The sequence below is a fragment of the Mustelus asterias genome, chromosome X (assembly GCF_964213995.1).
Source record: "Mustelus asterias chromosome X, sMusAst1.hap1.1, whole genome shotgun sequence".
Classification (NCBI taxonomy): Eukaryota; Metazoa; Chordata; class Chondrichthyes; order Carcharhiniformes; family Triakidae; genus Mustelus; species Mustelus asterias.
In genome coordinates, this window is record NC_135834.1 from 16380549 (window position 1) to 16388703 (window position 8155).

The 8155-nt window shown below is 49.7% G+C and overlaps 1 protein-coding gene across 6 annotated transcripts in view; it reads left to right on the forward strand.

Moving 5' to 3' along the window:
- Window positions 1-5293: 5293 nt before the first annotated feature.
- The window catches only part of LOC144481955 (uncharacterized), a 51495-nt gene continuing 48633 nt past the window's right edge, over window positions 5294-8155 (forward strand). For 2 of the 6 annotated variants that reach the window (XM_078201144.1, XM_078201142.1), the window contains exon 1: window positions 5294-5345. The gene's annotated coding sequence lies outside the window, so the exon portion shown is untranslated. Of the gene's footprint in view, window positions 5346-5606; window positions 5774-8155 lie in introns of those variants that run through there. The other 4 variants (XM_078201141.1, XM_078201145.1, XM_078201146.1 and 1 more) reach the window with 4 other exon arrangements.

The following is an 8155-nucleotide window of genomic DNA, read 5'->3' on the forward strand; positions in this document are numbered from 1 at the left end:
GTTCATGTGGCTATCTAGATAAGTCTTAAATGTTCCCAGTGTGTCCGCCTCCACCACCTTGCCCGGCAGCACATTCCAGGCCCCCACCACCCTCTGTGTAAAATACGTCCTTCTGATATCCGTGTTAAACCTCCCCCCCCTCACCTTGAACCTATGACCCCTCATGAACGTCACCACCGACCTGGGAAAAAGCTTCCCACCGTTCACCCTATCTATGCCTTTCATAATTTTATACACCTCTATTAGGTCACCCCCCATCCTCCGTCTTTCCAGTGAGAACAACCCCAGTTTACCCAATCTCTCCTCATAACTAAGCCCCTCCATACCAGGCAACATACTGGTAAACCTCCTCTGCACTCTCTCTAAAGCCTCCACCTCCTTCTGGTAGTGTGGCGACCAGAACTGGGCGCAGTATTCCAAATGCGGCCGAACCAACGTTCTATACAACTGCAACATCAGACCCCAACTTTTATACTCTATGCCCCATCCTATAAAGGCAAGCATGCCATATGCCTTATTCACTACCTTCTCCACCTGTGACGTCACCTTCAAGGATCTGTGGACTTGCACACCCAGGTCCCTCTGCGTATCTACACCCTTTATGGTTCTGCCATTTATCGTATAGCTCGCCCCTACATTAGTTCTACCAAAATGCATCACTTCGCATTTATCTGGATTGAACTCCATCTGCCATTTCTTTGCCCAAATTTCCAGCCTATCTATATCCTTCTGTACCCTCTGACAATGTTCCTCACTATCTGCAAGTCCAGCCATTTTCGTGTCGTCTGCAAACTTACTGATCACCCCAGTTACACCTTCTTCCAGATCATTTATATAAATCACAAACAGCAGAGGTCCCAATACAGAGCCCTGCGGAACACCACTCGTCACAGGCATCCAGCCAGAAAAAGACCCTTCCACTACCACCCTCTGTCTTCCGTGACCAAGCCAGTTCTCCACCCATCTAGCCACCTCCCCCTTACCTTCGCCACTCGATCTCAAGGGATTGGTTTCTGTTCAAATGCTACTCCATCAAAATATTGATGAAACCCAGCTTTGTACCAGATCCAAACTTGGTAGGTGAGGAGACCCAATGAAGGAAAAATACACAAATAACTCTACTCTGACATATTGTTATGGTTCAGGTCAGAAACTCCAATTTGTTTTATGGAGCCCGCAAGTAACCCATCTGGGTTACAAAGTTGATACGTCAGTACTATATCCCCTGGAGGATCAGATGCGGGTAATCAAAGATGCCCCAGCCCCCACCACAATGCCGGAGTTACGGTCGTTTTTAGGGCTGGTGACATATTATGGGAAATTCATACAAAACAGGGCCTCCATCTTGGGTCCTCTACATCAGCTCCTAAAAAAGGGCCAAGCCTAGGAATGATCTGCCCGCTGAGACCGGGCCTTTAAGCAAATCAAACAACAGCTCTCCTCAGCATATGTTGTAGTGCATTATGTCCCCAGGAAAGAATTTATACTCAAATGTGATGTTTCTCACAGGGTGTTGGTGCCGTTCTGGCACATAGATGGCAAAACGGAGAGGAATGGCCTATAGCCTATGCCTTCAGGACCTTGCAGTAGCAGAACGGAAATACGCCCAGATCGAAAAAGAAGGACTGCCCGTAATTTTTGCAGGAAAGAAATTCCACATGTACCTATATGGTCAGAAATTCACAATCATCACTGATCACAAACCATTGTTGGGTTTGTTCAAAGAGGACAAAGTGGTGCCACAAATAGCATCAGCCCAGATCCAGCGCTGGGCAGCATACTAGTATCAGCTGGAGCACAAGCCAGGAATTCAGATGGCAAATGCTAAAACCCTAATCAGGCTACCATTACCAGACACCCCACCATTGGTACCCAGTATAGAAGAAACGGTGATGACACTGAACTTTCTGTATGCCGTCCCGTCCCTCACACAACATACGCCTATGGACACAAAAGGACCCAGTACTAGCAAAAGTAAAACACCCGGTACTAACAGGGGAAATGGAAAAACCAGTCAAACCACAATTCCACCCCATTGGATCAGAAAAGAGCAGATCACTGTGGAAGACAGGATACTGTAATGGGGAGCATTGGTCATAGTCCCAAGTCAGGGCCGTCGGACCATACTGGCCGAATTACATCATGGGCACCCAGGAGTGTCCAAGATGATGATGCTGGCCAGGAGCTATGTCTGGTGGCTGGGCTTGGATGCGGATATAGTGGCACTGGTGGGCCAGTGCCAGGAATACCAACAAGGGCAGAAGGTGCCACCAGCAGCCCCACTGCACCTGTGAGAATGGCAAGGTAGACCATGGACCCAACTGGACCTCGATTTTGCAGGCCCGTTTATGGGTTCCATGTTCTTGATAATAGTAGACCCCACTCAGAATCATTGGATGTCTACAGGGTGTATTCGGCAAACACAATGACAACTGTCGAGAAGCTGCACGTCTCATTTGCAACACACGGAATTCCACAGGTGTTAGTCTCGGACAACGGATCACTTTCATCAGCCAAGAATTCACCAGATTCATGAAGTCGAATGGGATTCGACACATCAGGATAGCACCCTATCATCCATCGTCAAATGGGCTCGCAGAGAGAGCTGTCCAGACTTTAAAAGCTGGGTTAAACAAACAATCAATGGCGTCAATAGGCACCAAACTCTCCCACTGGTTGTTTGATCACAGGACAACCCCACATGCCACCAGGGGAATAGCACTGGAATACTCATGGGCAGATGACTCCTCACCAGACTGAGCTGGCTATTTCCAAACCTGGGGCTAAAGGTGGAAAAGGACCAAGAGACCCATTGCAGGAGCCACGACAACAGTCACCCAGAGAGGCATTTTGAATTGGGCAAAAAGGTCTGGGTGAGAAAATTCACAAATGGTCCTGCATGGATAGCAGGAACGTTCAAGTCCAGGACTGTATCCTACTAGGTACTCGTAGGAGAGGCCGTCTTAAGAAAGCACCTCGACAAGGTGTGGGCCTCGAATTCGTCACCCGTCCCAGAGCCCACACAGCCCAGCAGGCCAAGGGCTGATGAGAGTCTTCCCCAACAGGCCAGCCCCGCCTCAGATAGCGCCTCAGGTGAGAGGGGAGAGATACAAAAGTGTCCAAAGGGGCAATTTTTTCACACAGAGGGTGGTGAGTGTCTGGAACAAGCCGCCATAGGTACGAGTAAAGGCGGGTATAATTTTAACTTTTAAAAAACAGTTACATGAGAATGGGCCAAATGCAGGCAATTGGGACTAGCTTACTGGTTGAAAAAAAAGGGGTGGCATGGACAAGTTGGGCCAAAGGGCCTGTTTCCATGCTGTAAACCTATATGACTCTATCCACACCTCTCTGAATTCAGCCTGTGTCCATTCCACCACCTTGTCTATGTCTCCTTGTGGCTTATCACTGTCCCACTCACTTAACAACACTTGCAAATTTGGTATTGTCTGCAATTGGGCTTTTAACAGACAAGTCTTGTTTACTAATATATATCAGGAAGATTAATGGTGATAATATCGAACTTTGGCATCCCACTGTATATTTTTCCTCAAATCTGAAAATCAGCCATTCACCATTGCCCTTTATTTCCAATCACTCAGCCAATTTGGCATCAATGCTGTCTTTACGCCACGGACATTAACTTTGCTGACAAGTCTGTGACACTGCAATTTTAAAAAAGCTTTTAAGTAGTTATTCTAACCATCAACCATAAGATTAACAAATATGGTGTGACAAATAAAAATTCAAAGAACAAATGGTTAATTCTGTAATGACACTGTTAAACGTTGGGTCTCTGAGCCCCTGGCAGGTTTTAGATACATAAACCTATCTTTACAGCATTTAAAAAGTAACAGGATGGGCACGTGGCAGGTCATAGCATTCAAGGCTGTGGGCCAAGTGCTGGCAGATAGGATTATGTGGGAGGTCAGGTGATTCTCACCTGTTGGTGCTGACTCGATGGGCCATTTCTATGAATATGACACAGCTAAAACACATTGAATGCAGCTTCACCAATGACTTACAAATTAATTTCATGAAGAAAAATGTGGCAACGGTACAAGCAGCATTTCATACTCATCCTTCACATTTAATGGCTGGTGCATCTGAACCCCTTTTGACATGTTTAAAATACATTGAGGTAAAATGTCTGATATAATGTGTGTTGTGGAAGAGAAGTTTAATCTGAGTTAGAAACTCAAACAGGCTCTTCACTGCAGAAAGGTTACCATAGCAACATTGATAAAACATTCCATCGCACAGAATCGGCTCCTTGGAAACTCTCATCAGATCAGGGAAAAGGACAGAGTTTGTCTGTTAATAACCACAGTATCAGCTGAACTGGAGAGAGGAATAGATCAGATTATAATGTGTGATGTTTATAACTATAATCGTGAAACTATCAGAAATAACAGAATAAGCAACAGGCAAGGGAGTTCAGAGAGAATGAGAACATTTCTGAAGGAAAGTCACTCCTGGGAAGCAGGGAATGTGTCCTTGTAAATCACAGACTAGAGAAATTCCAGCTGTCTTTTCCCCACTTCCTGCCAAAACCCAGCAGCGAAGACAAAGTAGAGTCAGGGGCCAGAACTGGATCACTGCAGGGTATAAAAGTGAGTGAGGGAACACTGATGTAAGGGGGCAGTCAGGACTGGTGACACTGGAGAACAAACTCAGGGAGCCCAAGTTTCCATCCAGCAGGCTGACCTCATGTAAGTGACTGTGACACACAGGACTCACAGGATTTAGAATGAGTTCAGGAGGAACTTCTTCACCCAAAGGGTTGTGAATCTGTGGCATTCCCTGCCCAGTGAAGCAGTTGAGGCTATCTCATTGAATGTTTTTGAGGCAAAGATAGATACATTTTTGAACAGTAAGGAATTAAAGGTTATGGTGAGCAGGCGGGTAAGTGGAGCTGAGTCCACAAAGATCACGCATGATCTTATTGAATGGTGGAGCAGGCTCGAGGGGCCAGATGGCCTACTCCAGCTCCAAGTTCATATGTCCTTATAATGAGTGTCCTGGGGAAATGAGTGTGAATCTCCCAGCCCCAGACACAGGGGAACTGACCATCCATCTCTTGCTCTAATTCCCAAACAGAAAATGCTGCCAATAATCAGCAAGTCAGCCTGAGTCTGTGGCTGCTCTCACCATCTGAAACCATCACAATGTCCGGCTGATTGACAGCAGCTCCGGACCAATAGGAAGAGAGAGGCGGGGCTGGAGGACCGAGCGGGAGCGGCTGGTCCTCCAACTAATCGGAGTGAATGAGGGGCGGGCCTGGGAGTGGTGCATGCGCAGTGTGAGTAATGTCGATAGGGAGCGAGTGCTTTGATGTCCAATCTGTAAGTGGGTGTAATGGCGTCTCGGAGGGAGGGCTCCATCCGGCGGGTGGGCGGACAGGCTTCATAAACATGTTGTGTAAACTGAAAACCCCGAAAAATAATTCCCTGTCCTGCGTTTGCACTGAGCGGAGCCCAGTTTTTTTCCCTGTTTCTGACCCAAGTTCATTACCGCCATTTTCTCCACGGGCAATGTGCTGTTGTGCGCCTGCGTTGTCACCATCTTTCTCAAGGGCAATGTGAGGACAGCGCATGCCCAGACCCATGTTTGTTGGGGGCAATGGTAAAGCTGGCGTATGCCCAGTCTCTGTGTTTGTTGGGGGCATAAGTTCTTCAATGTTGAGAACTACATAGTCTGGGTTTCTTTTCTATAGAGCAGAGGAGGCTGAGGGGGAATCTAATAGAGGTAGACAAAATAGATCGTGTTGATGGTAAGTATCTTTTCCGCACGGCATAGGTTTAAGGTGAAGAGTATGTGTTTTATAGAGGTTTACAGCATGAAAACAGGCCTTTCACCCCAACTTCGCCATGCCACCCCTTTTTTTGACTGCTCGTCCCAATTTTTGTGACTAGCTAGTCCCAATTGCTTGTGTTTAGCCCATAGCCCTCTATACCCATCTGACCCATGTAACTTTCTAAATGCTTTTTAGAAGACAAAATTGTACCTGCTTCTGCTGCTACCTCTGCAACTAATTCCAGACAATCAACAGTGTGTGTGTGAAAGAAATTGCCCATCTGGACCTTTTTGTATCTCTCCGTTCTCACCTTAAATCTGTGCTCTCTCGGTTTAGACTCACCTACTTTTGGGAAAAGATGTCGACTATCGAGGTGATCTATGCCCTAATTTTTTTATAGACCTCTATAAGATCACCCCTAAGCCTCCTACGCTCCAAGAAAATAATCCCACCTTATCTAGTCTCTCCTTGTAACTGAAACCATCAAGTCCCGGTAGCACCCCAGTAAATCTTTTCTGCACTCTTTCTAGTTTAATATATTTTGTTTATTAGGGTGACTAGAACTGTACACAATATTCCAACTGTGGCTTTACCAATGCCTTGTACAACTTCAACAAAACGTCCAAACTCCTGTATTCAATGTTCTGACTGATGAAACCAAGCATGCCAAATGCTGCCTTCATCACCCTGTCCACCTGTGACTCCACTTTCAAGGAGCTGCGAACCTGTGCCCCTTGATTTCTTTGTTCTATAACTCTCCCCTACCATTAACTGAGTTAGTTCTCTCCTGGTTCGATCTACCAAAATGCATCACCTCGCATTTACCTAAATTAAACTCCATCTGTCATTCATGAGTCCACTGGCCCAATTGATCAAGATCCTGTTGCAATCCAAGATAACCTTCTTCACTGTTCACTATGCCACTTATCTTAGTGTCATTTGCAAACTTACTAAACATGCCTCCAAAATTGCCATTGAAATTATTAACATAAATGACAAATAACAGTGGGCTCGGCAGAATCCCTGAGACACACACTGGTCACAGGCCTCCAGTTTGAGAAACAACCCTTGACAACCACCTAATTGGGGTCGGGTGAGGGGATGGAGAGAGGGGGTGGGGGAGAGGGGTGATAGTGGGGAGAGAGGGTGGGGGTGGGGGAGAGGGGTGATAGTGGGGAGAGAGGGTGGGGGTGGGGAGAGCGGAGTGGGGAGGGGGGATTGGGGGAAACGGGAGAAACGGGGCGGGGATGGGAGAGATGGGGATGGGAGAGAGAGGGATGGGATGCCGGATTGTCGGGATTGGGCGAGTGGAGGTCGGTGATTGGGGGGGGGGGGGGGTGGGGGGAGGGGAGATTGGTGGGGGAGAGGGGGTGGGAAATGGGGGAGAGGGAGAGGCGGTGGGGATGTGGAGAGGGGGTGAGGGGTGATGGTGGGGAGAGAGAGAGAGGGGGTGGAGGATGCCATGTGGGGTGGGGCTTGGGGAGAGGGGGTGGTGGGGATGGGGGGTGGGGACAACATGGTGGGGGTGGAGGAGGTGGGGATGGGGGGTGGGGTGGGGAAGACGATGGGGGTGGGGAAGGGGGAGAGGAGGCGGGAGAAAGGGGATGGGGGGAGGGGGATGTGTCGGGATGGGGAGAGGGGGGTAGGTCAGGGGAGGGGGATGAGTCAGGGTGGGGGAGGGGGGTTGGTGTGGGGGAGAGGGGTGATGGTGGGGATGGCAGAGTGGGGAGAAGGAATGAGGGTGGGGAAGGGGTGTGGGGGTGAGGGGTGGGTTGGTGGAGAGAGGGGATTGGGGAGAGCTGGTTGGGGGGGATGGGGAGGGGAGAACTGGTGGGGTGGATGGGGAGGGGAGAGCTGGTGGGGGGGTTGGGGAGGGGAGTAGTATGGCAGAGAGGGGGTGGGAATGAGGGGGTGGGGATGGGGTACAGGATTGGGTGAGGGGAGGAGGGGGATGAGTCAGGGTGGGAGAGAGGGGGTGGGGAGGGGGATGAGTCAGGGTGGGGGGTAGGGGTGGGGATGGGGGAGAGGGGGTGGGGATGGGGAGAACTGGGTGGGGGGGGGAGGGATGGGGAGAACTGGGTGGGGAGAGGGATGGGGAAAGGTGGGTGGGGGGAGGGGTTGGGCGAAAGAGGCGGTGGGGTGGTTGAGAGGTGTGGGACTGAAGGGGTGGAGAGGGGCTGTGGGAGAGTGGGTGGGGGTGGTGGATAGAGGGTGGGGGAGGTGGTGGGGATGGCAGAGAGGGGAGGGGCTGGGGAGGGCGGGTGGTGGAGAGGAGATGGGGATGGTGGGGGGGGTTGCTGAGGGGAGGGAGAGGGATTGGGAATGGCAGGGAGGGTGTGGGGTGGGGGAGAGGGGGTG